The sequence below is a fragment of the Bactrocera dorsalis genome, chromosome 6 (assembly GCF_023373825.1).
Source record: "Bactrocera dorsalis isolate Fly_Bdor chromosome 6, ASM2337382v1, whole genome shotgun sequence".
NCBI classification, from domain to species: Eukaryota; Metazoa; Arthropoda; class Insecta; order Diptera; family Tephritidae; genus Bactrocera; species Bactrocera dorsalis.
In genome coordinates, this window is record NC_064308.1 from 31,179,561 (window position 1) to 31,193,184 (window position 13,624).

Genomic DNA, 13,624 nt, shown 5'->3' on the forward strand with positions numbered 1-13,624 from the left:
AAATTAATTGAGTACTTTTTGACCTGATCAGTAGTTCTTAAAATTTGTGAGTGATGAAAACAAAAAGAGACTTAGTGCAAAAATTACATCTGCAAGGCAAAACGACAGGCGAAATTGTTAAATTGCTGAAAGACATTGATGTACTCGTAAACCGGAGATTTGTCCAATGCACTGTGGCTCGATTTAAGAGAACTGGAAGTGTTAAAATATCCATGCATATCCTGGACGAAAAAGAAGTATAAGAACACCTGAGCTGGCGAAGAATGTGCGTGAAAGGATAAGGCGAAATTGTGCTAGATCAGCTCGAAATCTAGCCAAAGAGCTGAAGGTGAGCCGGAAAACCATCCGAAATGTTTTAAAAGAGGACTTGGGACATAAACCTTACAAAAGGAAGAGGATTCATGGTCTTACGGAGATTCAGAAGAAAATGCGACGGGAAAGAAGTGGTTTATTGCTTTAGCGGCATGCAAGTTGCAATATTGTGTTCTCTGACGAAAAACTATTCATATTGCAAAAAAGTCAAAATCCCCAGAATGATCGCGTGTATGCAACAAGTATGCAGGATATCCCAACAGATAAATTAGCCATTCAGAGATATCAAAACACAACGTCTGTCATGGTATGGGGGGCCATATCCAAAAAAGGCAAGCTCCCGCTCCTTTTTATTGAGAAAAGTGGCCAAAATCAATGCACAATATTATTTGGATGAAGTGCTTGTCAATCATTTTTACCCTCATGCATCTGAGCTCTTCGGCAACGAACCGTATTGTTCCAGCAAGACTCTGCTCCGGCTCATAAAGCAAGAATTGTTCAGCGCTGGTGCAAGGATAATTTGCCATGTTTTATTCCGATTGATGAATGGGCTCCATCTTCTCCGGATCTGAATCCATTGGATTTCAGTATATGGGGATACATGCTTGACAAATTAAAAATTTGAAAAACATAAGATTGGATCAATTCAAGCGTCTTTTAATCAAAATTTGGGACGAAATTCCAGATGAAGTGGTGCATGCCGCCTGCAATAGTTTTCAGAAACGTTTGAAGCTGGTAAAAAAAATCAAAGGTGAACGATTTGAACTTAAGCAGTCCTAATGTAAGCCAACTTTATAATAAATAAAATTGTTTAATTGCTCAAAATATCAAAAAATAAACTTTTTCTACAAAAAATAAAGCGCGACAGTTATTTGGGCCCACCCTGTAATTTATTTTCACTTTTAATATGTATGTATGAGTATCATGTACTCTGTATTTTTCTTTTTTTTATGTTTCTCTAGATGCCTTTCAAAGAGGCTCGAAGGACCACTTGTTTAATTGTAAACCTTTTGTTCACCCGGATGTCGGTGATATACTCACTTGTTGCACTTGCACTTGGAATTTTTAATTCTCAAATTTTCTTTGAATTAAAGAAAAGTATTTCACTTTCAAATAAATGGTTTTTTGTGTTTATTTATTCTATTTTTTTCTTTTAATGATTATTCGGTATTCACAACAAATGTTCAAAAGAATGCTTTGTACAAAATTTTACTATTACTTTGGTTTAACTTAACAATTTTTAAACTTTGTATAGCGTTGTGTCGACTAACGTCTCGATGGCGAAGAAACCTTAGCGGTCACGGGTAAAACGAAAAAAGGCCCTCATTCCGATGTAACCAATCCTTTTGTATCGGTTGTGGGTGGTGAAAAAGGCGAAGTGTTGGTGTGTAGTGTGGTTGGTATGATGTGTAGCTGTGGTTGTGTGGATGGCATGTTGTGTTGTATTGGGTTGTGTGTGGATTTTGTGCGATGAGTGCTGCGAGGATAATATGTGCGGCGTAGCAAAATATCACACACAGGTTGAATTTTTAGGATACGTTGTATCCCACAAACTAATAAAAACAGATCCTAAAAAGATAGAAACAATAAATAATTACCCAAATCCCAACACGCTACGGCAACTTAGATGATTTCTAGGAATCACGGGATATTACAGGAAATGTATTGAAAAGTACGCAACAATTGCTAAACCATTAACCAAACATTTGAAAGCCCGAAAATAATTTATAAACCGAGAGCAATGAATGTGGTTGCTGACGCATTGTCAAGCAACCTTTAAATAATTAAACAAATTCAAGCGAATCAAGTCACTTAGACAATTCTATAATAGAAACCTAACATTCTACAGAAAGCAGCGATGAATCTCAAACACGAAACAAACAAACTTTTAAATCATTTCAAGCAACATATAGTAATCGACAATGGGGCAAAAATATCAGTCTTGGAGACAATTTCCTATTTTAATAACATAAGATTTCTAATTGAATACGACATACAAAAAATAAAGTTGGTATTTTAAAATAATATATAAATCCAAAAATAGTTACTGAAATATTCTGCACGCCTGAAGTGCTGTACGCAATAAACAACATTTTGAAAGAAGCTTTTCTGACAATCAAATATCAAGGGGCATTAATTGCACAAACCCATAATAGAGCGCATAGAAATTATGGGGAAAATTTGGCACAAATAAGACAACAATATGCCTTTAATGATAAACCAATTTAAACAATATACAAAAAATTGCAGCATATGCAACAGAAATAAATTTGAAAGACATCCAAATCAGATTTCCAATAGGGGAGCTCCTATACCACAAAAAGAGAGAGAACAATTTCACATCGACATTGTTTTCGCACAGAAATTAAAATTTCTTACGTGCGTTGATTCTTATTCCAAATTTTTGACAATCAAATATATTGGAGACAAATCGAATTTAGAAGAAAAAATTCTAGAACTTTTAGAACCATTCTTAAATAAAAAAATGTATTGTTATCGACAATGAACCATGTTTAAGTACAATTCAATTCAAATCCTTAATGGAACAACTAAATATATAAAACAAATTTATTATTGTACACCACGTCATAGTACTAATGGGCAAATACGTCATACAGTAATAGGCAAATGGAAAGAGTTCATTCGACATTAATAGAAATTTCAAAATGTCTAAAACAGGCATATACATAGTTTGATTAATAACTTGGAAGCTATTATTAGAGCGGCTCAACAATATAATAATACAATATACTCAGTAAGAGGTAAAAAACCGTTTATTATCTTATTTAATAAAGAAACCCACGTAGACTTGAAATCCACGTTAAAAAAAAGGCTCAGGAAAAGATGTTACAGTATCATAGCAAGAAAAGGATTACAAAAAGCTATCATAAAGGAGAAATAATATATTAAAAAATATATGGGGAAAGGAATAAATTAAATCCTAAATATAAAAAACAAATAGTTGCAGAAGACTTAGGAAATAAAGTAAAAATAAAAAATATAATTAGAAATAGAATAATACATAAAGACAATATTAAAGTTTAATTCCATTACCTTATAGGCACAATTAAAACATTTTTGCAGATTAAAAATGCTACGAAAACGCCTACATAGGGCGAAAATGCACAAGACCTGAACCAAAGTAGATTGGAGAAAAGTCATATTTTCAGATGAGTCCAAAATTAACATCTTCGGTTCAGACGGAATGTCGTACGTTCGCAGAAGAGTTGGTGAACGTTTCAGTAATGAGTGTGTCAAACGTACCGTCAGGCAGGAGGGCGTCAGATGATCAGGGGATGTTTTTCCTATCATGGTATTGGACATTTGGCCTTGATTGATGGAAATATTAACGCCATTAAATGCCAACAGATCTTACAGGAAAACCTGGTCCCTTCAATTGAAGAGCATTTTTCCTATATGGACAACATAATTTTTCAAGATGATTCTGCGCCATGTCATCAGCCAAATCGGTAAGTAACATTTTTTTATATTACATAACCTTAATAACATTTCATTTTTACAAAAGCATGTTTAATACGCATTTTAATTTTTAACACATAAAAAAATATTTAGCAGAATTGGGTGTTTTATCACTAGACTAGCCTGGGATAAACCCCATAGAAAACCTTTGGCAATCATGAAAGCTTGCGCGAATAATTGAAGACATTTGGTATAACGGTAAACCGGCACAAATTTTACAGTCGTTAGTTGATTCCATGCCCAAACGAATAAAAACCGTGATAAAAAACAAAGGAGGTGCCACGAAATGTTAAATCAAGATATTTTATGTCTCTATTATTATTACTAATTAAAAAAAAAATCGAGTTTTTATTGTATCGCGTTTAGTTTTGAGAACATTTTTTATAAGTATCAAAGTAGAAATTGAAATATCGGAAATATTTTATTTCGGCTTCTAATAAAAAATGGAAATATTTAATTTGAACTAAGTTATTTATTTTTGTTTCGAATACTTATATAAACCAAGTTTCATGAACATTTTTTTATATAAGTCCACATTTTTAAATAAAATCAAATAATCACACATTTCTAAGGTGTCCTCTTTTTTCCGTAATTATTTTTTTTATGTAATTATTTTCTATGAAAAATACAAATCGCAATGACATTTTAAATTAACGGTCATTCAAATGAAACAAATGAAAGAATGTTAATCCTTGCACTGCATACTGGCAAAAATTTACCGTTATTAATTCTCGAGATACACTGAAAAAAATTGCATATACGAGTATAATTCTTTTTCGAAGGTACACTACGATATAAGTTAAAAACAAAAGATTTAGAGTAAATTTCGAAACATTGAAAACTGAAAAAAAACCTTCTTTGTATCCTATTCCCGCATGACCTGACAGTAAGCTGCAATTATAAAACAGCTACATTTGCAGATGATACCGCGGTGCTTGCTGTTTGTACTAGTGAACACGAGTCAGTTACTAATCTCCAAAAAGCTGTCAATAAAGTTCTTCAAAAGAATGGCAGATAAAACTTAATGAAGCTAAGTACAACATAATACAGCACATACAAATTTTCATAGACGGTGCATGAATACCGTACTTTAACTCCGCTAAACACTTGACTCTAATATACGGTGGAAAGTTCATATAAAAAACTAACGGAAAGGGCTAGACATACGTTTCAAGAGTATTAATTTAAAACAAAGTAGTGTTATCCATCAAAAATAAGTTACTTACCTCTAAACAAATACTCAGACCGATATAGAACTGTGGTGCACAACTCGAGGGACGTACTAACGCAAATAATAAGAAAGTCATCCAACAATTCCAAAAACAAAGTAATAAGACTAATCGCCAATTGCCTTGGTATTGTAGATGTGCTGATATAGAGCGTGATTAAGGTGTAAACTTGGTTAGCGCAGAAATAATTAAAATTGCAGCAGGATAGTGTTGTAACGAAGATATGTTAATTTCTAGAGATGGACCACCAAGACGACTTAAACGCCTCAAGTCCAGCGATCTAGCGAAGTAGACAATACTCAGAATAGTTTTGTAATTTGGCCTGCTGCCGAATATGCAAAGAGTGAAATAAGAATATTTATTGGAGACAGTGATCTGCAGTGAATGAGTTAAACACAACTTTGAGCCACTTGCGAAAAATTGAGTATGAAGCAAGCAAATTATTCACGGAATGAGTATAAGTGTGAATACTGCTCACTTACAATCAAGAATGATAGAATACAAGATTACGACGACCGCCATTACGAAACGTCATAGTTCCGTGTTGAGAAGAACAAGAGTGAAAAACTGTCAAATGGCTTGCAAATTGTAAACAGAAAAGTAAACACTTTTGTAAATTCGCAAAATATTATTAATTCTTTCGATTTTAATGAAAAGTGAAGTGAAGCGATTGAATATTGTTGAGTGAAAAGATTTGAATCATTTCTAAAGAAATATATCGGCCTATTAATAATAAAATTGTCTATTAAGCTGTGATTGAAATGGAGAAGACGTTTCTTGTGTTGTATATAAATATATACATATATTATAAGTTCAGATGTATCAGATATTGTGAAATTATATTGAAGATATATTTGTAACATATTTTTAACCTATCGTCAACTAATTCCAAATAAAGTGAATGATTAAATCAATTGTGTTTATGATATTTCAGTCTTTCTTTTTTTGTACATAAACAGATATTTATATTAGTAATAATTCTAATATAAATATGAAAATAAATTAACTTAATCTATAAAACTAAAACAATTTCATTATTTATTAAGTTTGCGTTTCTTTTTGTGGCTTGATTCTTCCAATTCCTTGTTCAACTTTCTTATTTTAAAAAACATTCTAGCTCGGAAGAACAACATTTTGATTCTATTGCTACAATCGATTTCTGACGATTCCTCCATGTATTTTTTAGCAAGTATTTTTTAGAAATAAACAAACTGTCGCCATTAATATTTTGAAATATGTGTTGTAAGCTCCGCATAAAGTGATCTATTTGTACTACCTAAATATTTCTTCCAAAATATTCGTCGTCATTTTACATTCAAAATCGTAAAATATAGGCTGCTTTCAACGAGACATTAAACCTATGTTGTAAAATATGTATGTATATCAGATAACTACATGATTATTTAATTACACATAACAAAACGTACCTCTTAGCATTGCTACTCGGACATAGCTAACCGGTCCTAATGTTGAGTCCGATGGTTTATCGTAACAGTAGGTTTTCTTCACCTTCATTTCGTCGAAACTCAATATGCATAATTTTTGAATATTATCCATATGAGTAGAAGCAGCCAATATTTAAAAAACAGGTTTTATTAACCCTCTGCTTATGTCGATTTTGCTGCTCCATCTCTGCAATGTTCGTACTGAAGGCAGAGGAAAGCTATTGCGGTATAACAATTTATATGCTTTCGCACTAGCAGCGTATAGGGTCACTGATTGGACAATATCCTTTACATCCCACTTATGTACCTTCGAAGTTGTCTTCATTTTATTAATTTGCCCACTTGTGAATATCACTTTTAATTTCTTTCGATATTTTCACACTCTTGTGTCTTCTCCTTTAATTTTTTTTTTAAATAAGTTAATATTAAAGTTGTCCCTTTGGTTATTATTGTCCTTCAACATTTTAATTTTCCTTAAAAGTTTTCCATTCTTTTTCCGCAGGCGAATGTTCTCCTTACTCAATTATTCGCTGAGATAAAATAAAAAGCAAATTAATAAGGTTTATAAACGACTTACCATATATTTACTTACATCTGAAGACTATGTTCCCTATTCAATGTTTTTCTGTGGAAATATAATGAAAATCATGTATGTATGTAAGTATTTTAATAAATGTCCAGAAAGAGATTTACTTACATTTGATTGCGTAATTCTTCTACCTCTTCAAAATAATATATCGATGTATCCAGAGTGTTTTCTTTGGATGTTGAGGCTTCTTCATTCTCCTTTGGGATGGCCACATTTTCTTTATTTCCTTTTAGTTCCCTTTGTTGAAGGCGGTTTTCCCGCGCCGATGGTATAGCAGGTACTTGTATTGAGGGAACCATTCCACGCTTTAGCTTAACACTTTAAGCCCCGCGTGTACCACCGGTGGACATTTATGTTTTGACGATTTGGCACAATGTGACTACCGGTGGTCACAAAAAAAGAGGAAAAATATAATAAAAATGCATTTGGTTTATCAAAAATAAATATCACAAAGTCACCTCAATCACAAAAAACCAATAAAACTAAGTAAACAATCAATAAAACAAAAACAACCAAACCAGCTTGTCAACTAAAGCACAACCCTTCGTCGGCATGCGGTCCACCGGTACAGAAAAAAAATGACCACGGGTGGGCACGCGGGGCTCAAAGTGTTAAGTCTACTCGCAAAACCTAATATATTCAGAAAATTTTAATGAATATAATTAATCTCAATAATTAAAAGACTCACCCATTTCAAATTGCCTGAGGTTCATAATATCTTCACCTCTAAAGTGATCTCTGCATATTAAAGAGGACTTAGTATTAAATATATCATTTCTTTTGCAAAATAACACCCATTTTTTGGCAACTTTTAAATCGGCCGGAAAACTGAAAAAACTCGTTTTCTATCCTTTAATTACATAATTATTATTACAATAAGCTACTGCACATTTCATTTTGAAATATTAATATATTTATGCTTATAAATTTAAACAAATACAACAGTACACTTTCACTTCATTTTTTTCTTCATTTGAACAATTTCCACACATGCTACTCTATTTATTGTGGATGTGCCTAAAACTACTTATATCTTTTCTCGCAACAATATTCTAAGCATTCCACTGAAATTTTCCTGCAAAGACAAATGAATTAATATTATTTTGGGAATTTCCAAAAGTGTTTACTTTTCTGTTTACAATTTGTATGCATTTCTATGCTTGTTCTTCTCAACGCAAAACTGTTACGTCACGAAATTGTTGCACAATGTATTTGTTTTTGTAAGAATTGTCACGAGCTAAACCGAAAAAAACTAACGGTAAACTAGTGTCGTAATCTTATATTCTATCATTCTTGCTTACAATTATGAGAGAGAGAGTTTTGGCTTGTGAGCTGCTTAGCTTGTATGAAGCATATATTCACAAATGTTTGCTTATGAGCTCACAATACTTATGAATCTTTGCTTAGGATTCTCTGACATTCAGGAATACAAAACACTTGTGAATATACGAAGAAGCTCAATTGTGCGCAAGCCACTTGAGCCGTAACGCTATGAACCAAAGGCTAAGAAATCCATTACGAAATTAATAAGAGTTACTATTATATTATTGTATAACAACAAGGATTTTGTAACCGGTTCTAATAATGACTAGATATAATGAAATAAGAAACTGGATTTTCATATTTTGTGTTAATTTTCTCTATTATTTAAAAAAATCACTTATACATACATACTTACATTATTATGTTATCACTTATAATATTACATTTTATTTTATAAAAATATTAATAAAAGTCACGTCAGTTTAATGGTATAAAAATTAAATGAATTATTATCAAAAAACAAAATAACAAACTTCAGTTAATTTCGGTAAAAAATAAAAATAATAAGCATAAAATTTACTTCAAGATTTATGTACATACATAAGATTCAACTCCAAAGATACAAGTATATATTATAAGTATAACTTCTAAATATACATATACTAGCTGACCCCGCAGCCGTTGTCCTGCGTGAAATTACATATGTGTTTTGAAATGAAGAGAAAGTTAAATTTATCATTTCTTTTTCTTTTCAATGTAACGCAGCTTGATAAAGAACATTTTTTGGTTTCTGTTCCGGTGCGTAAATGTACAGAGAAGATAGTTTTCCAACTCGTGAGCACGCCACGTATTTTTGGCCGTGCAAAAAACATAGCAGTTCCAAATTTATGCCATACATTTCTAGCGACTACCCTTGTGTAATGATGATTGTCATCTCAAATGCAATTTTTACTGGAAACTGAATCCGTTTGAGCTAAAATAGCAAATCAATAGAACTCAAAGGAACTCGTAGAATCAAGCATTCTGCCCCTTGTATTCGATAGATGCATCACAATCAGTCGGGTTCCATTACACAGTTTCGGCGCATGAAGATTGCGAAACATATTAACGACAGATCCAACTTTGAGACGCAAATAATGCGGTGGCATACAAATATTCTCCAAAGAATTTAGAAAATCCACTGGATAATTCACGGCGTCGTCTTTTGAATTTTCCAGTTTAAGTCAACAACATCGGTATTTTTGGCAGCTAACATCGCACGTACCCTAAAGGAATCGCAGTTACGATAATTAGGCCAATATTCGGATACACATTCGTGATGAGTTCATCTTTCGTGAATCGATAAACGGTCGATGGAATTGATATCAAACCATCGAAGTATCAACCGAAATTGATCCCTTTCCAATTTTTAGTGAAGACGATGTAAAATGTCTTCGCCAACGTCATTTTTGTTCGTATCTCATAATAGACGCGGATTTGAAGGCTGATATGTCGAAATGATCATCGCAAAAAGTGTGCGAACTTCATTTGCATTCCAGTGATTATCATTTTCCAGCAATTGTAATTGCTGGCTTGCTTTTCAAAAAGATGCATACACCATATCATTCACAGTACGCAATGACTCAAATGAAGTGGAACCACGTACATTAATCAATAGCAACCGAAGGTAGAAACAATCGTCATTTTTCGGGTGGATTGTGTAAATTCGTCCTAATGTATTAGTTGATAACACACCTGAATGTTCATCTTCTGGTTGGCCTTGCTTTCTGAGTAAGTATTTCTTCGACGATGCTTTCCATGTACAATATCAAGATATTTCCGAATAGAGCAATGTTCTCGCAAACGAATCACTGACGAAAGTTGAGAAAAACTCCTCAATGTTAATTTTGTTGCTGGCGGTGTTTCCACCAGCTGTATTGTATTCTCTGGGTTGAAATACACTATTTGGCCATGTTGCTTCCTTTGGTGATGTACATACAAACGTATTTTATCGATTACACTAAACTGCAATACTCAACATTGATATGAGTTTTGAATGTAAATTAGACAATGATGGTGAATATAGTACGATCCATGTGTTGTCAACTTCGATATTCACGCCTCTAAATCACGCCATTGTCGTCTGGTGAGCGACGCCGATACAGTGGATATCCATCATTTCCAAAAGAAAAGCACGTGGATACTGTTTCGTGCATTTGCACACAAATCGAAGTGGGATTGTGGTGTCCGCAAGTTCCATGAACCTTATTGGTTTTCATCACTTGTATAATACTGGATCTTCTTTCTTTGCATCAGAAATTTCCGCATAATTAAATACCCGTAATTTCATCAATTTGATCTGGTGTAACCACCATCCAACGGCGGCAAACCTCTCTTTTGCCACTCAGCAGAATACATCTAGCAACTGACTGCACCATACGAGTATATATGTTGCTTCAAGATAAAGTCCATCGAAGCTGTTGCTTGAAAAGTCTTGCTCTGACATCGTGACGATCGCTTGCTGATTGATGCATATACGATGCATAATACCGCACGTATGGCATCGCATTCTGGGAGTACTCGTACATGTGCCTTGGGCTGCTAATGTATGTTGATGCCAAAAAGAACGCCGACCGATATTAGCGCGACCTCTTCATGGCATCGTAACAAATTTCAATCTGTAATTGATCACTTTATTTGCAACACACATAACATTTTCACTGAATAATTTTCAAAAATTTTTGAAGCAAACGCCAAATTTGAACGATTTAAATAATTGAAAAACAAAACAAAAAAATTGAACGAAAAAATTTGTATTAATTAACTTTTTGGAATTTTTCAATTTTCCGACTTTTCCTCATGAAAAACATACAGGTTTTTTTATTTCTAAACCTTCCCCGATTCACACAGAACATTCTCTTGAAAATTTCATCAATATTGGTTCAGCCGTTCTCTTAGCGTTACTAAAAAACAAACATTCATTCGTTTGTATGAGAAAAATAAAAGGGCTGTTTTTAGGGGTTTTCAGGCAATTATTCGAATTTTTTTCTCCGCAGAAACCATCTCTGAACCTCAACGAACATTTTAAAAAAAGAATTATCAAATTTGGTTCAGTCGTATGAAAGTTATGAGCGTACATACATTTTGGCGATTCATTTTTATTTATATAGATTAAGATTGAGGTATTGCACAAAATTACGTCTCAATATCATTGTATATTTTTGTTTTTTAAGTTTCTAAGGTCCTATTGCCATACTAGTTAGTCTTAAATATAGAATTCAGGAATATTATATTATCTACGGTTTTGGGTGCAAGTCGTTTTCTTTTATCAGTTATTAAATTGCCTGCGAAGGAAAATACACGTTCAGACGCCGCACTACTTGCAGGTATAGTTATTATTTTAAGTGCAGGTTTTGATATGCGTGAAAAGTTAGATTTATGTTATCTACCTAAGCTCTGCTTTTTCTAGAATGTAAGATGCAGCTTTGCATCTTGGCATAAGAAATAATTGAATAAAAGGATAAGAAACAAAAAAGTTTCAGTTTTGTAGTTTTTACGAAGTCACAAGAATCAAGGGTTTCGTTCCTTTTAAAACCCCTCCGCGTAGGTATAGACTTCAGGGAATCATCTACCTAAGCTCTCCAATTTCTAGAATGTAAGATAAAACTTAAGAAAATAATTGAATAAAAAGATAAGAAATAAAGAAGTTTCAGTTTTTTCGTCACTACAGTCGCTCGTTTTGTTCCTTTTAAAACCCCTCCGCGTAGGTATAAAGTACATTTTGAATAGGCACGGAATTTGTGAATGTATTCATGAATAAACAGTGAGCCACTTATTAGTGAATGTATTCATGAGCCTTTCAACTCATCTATTGCAGTGAAACGCTTTACCTAGCCCGGGGGCGGCCGACTTTATTGCTCTCTCACAGATTCGCTCACACGTATTAGTCAAGCGCTCTCTATACATTGTGGAAAATTAATGTGCATTTGAAAATCACTTGGTCAACGACTGTTGACTGCTACGCATGTATTTTGTATGTGCGCGCTGAAGAGCTAAGAAGAACACGCTTTATTGTAGAAAAATATTCTAACCATGCAAGGCTGCAAGAATATCAACCAATCCTTGATATATTGCAGACTTATTTTCATAACCGATTTCATGACTTTTATAAAATTAAGCATATTATTGAAATTCATAACGACGCTACTGGGTGTAATACTTCTGGGGTGAGTTTAGATTTAAAATCCGAATTAGAAAAGATGCAACGTGATTTATTGTTGCCTCGTGAAACTGGGCAACAGTTTTGGAAAAATCTGAACGACAACTTTTATCCAAAATTAAAGAACGAAATGTGGAAACTCTTTTCAATCTTTGGAACTACTTATTGTTGCGAAGTTTCGTTTTCCACTTTGAAATTAATAAAATCAAATACTAGAAATAAAATTAACGATCGGCACCCTGAAGACTTACTTCGTATAAAATTTTGCGGCTCCGAACTAGATTTAGATAAGCTGGTTAAAAACCATGAAAATATTGATTTTTAGTTTTTTGATACAGCCGTTTAGGTGAAAACTTCAACATAAATTCAATATTTAAAATTTTTTGAATTTTAATTTCTTTTTGACACGTGAATTGTCTTTATTTTTGTAATAGATAAAAAAATTAATAAGGAATTTCATTAATTTCACAATTTTGTAAAAGTTGTCGAATCACTTTAAAATTTTTTTTTATATTAATTAATACTAAAGTTTTGTATTTTTTTTTGGGTGTAGCAACAAGCTCTCTCATACTCCAACACAAGCACACAGTTTGGTAGTGTGCGTTTGGGCATCACTGATCTAATGGTATGCAACGAATAGCTCAAACAATTGTATACAGAGAAGCAAGCCAAGCCAAGTGTGAGCGATAAGTGATTGTGAGACATATTCACACTCATTATTACACAACCAAGCCATGTGAATGGGAGAAGATAATATTTTTATTGAGTGCAAGTGTGAGTGAACATTGGGGGTGATTCATAAATATGCAGATCACTGATTGGAGATGCACTTCTTCTTCTTAATTGGCGTAGACACCGCTTATGCGATTACAGCCGAGTTAACAACCGCACGCCAGTCGTTTCTTCTTTTCGCAACGTGGCGCCAATTGGACATTCCAAGCGAAGCCAGGTCCTTCTCCACTTGATCCTTCCAACGGAGTGGAGGTCTTCCTCTTCCTCTGCTTCCCGCGGCGGGTATTGCGTCGAATACTTTCAGATCTGGAGTGTTTTCGTCCATCCGGACAACATGACCTAGCCAGCGTAGCCGCTGTCTTTTAATTCGCTGAAC

At 33.5% G+C, this 13,624-nt stretch overlaps 1 protein-coding gene across 4 annotated transcripts in view; it reads left to right on the plus strand.

The window, feature by feature from the left end:
- LOC105231504 (protein pangolin, isoforms A/H/I/S) overlaps positions 1-13,624 on the plus strand; it is a 454,601-nt gene that overhangs the window by 398,458 nt on the left and 42,519 nt on the right. For 3 of the 4 annotated variants that reach the window (XR_007423206.1, XR_007423207.1, XR_007423208.1), the window contains one exon: positions 3,374-3,782. The gene's annotated coding sequence lies outside the window, so the exon portion shown is untranslated. Of the gene's footprint in view, positions 1-3,373; positions 3,783-13,624 lie in introns of those variants that run through there. The other variant, XR_007423212.1, reaches the window with a different exon arrangement.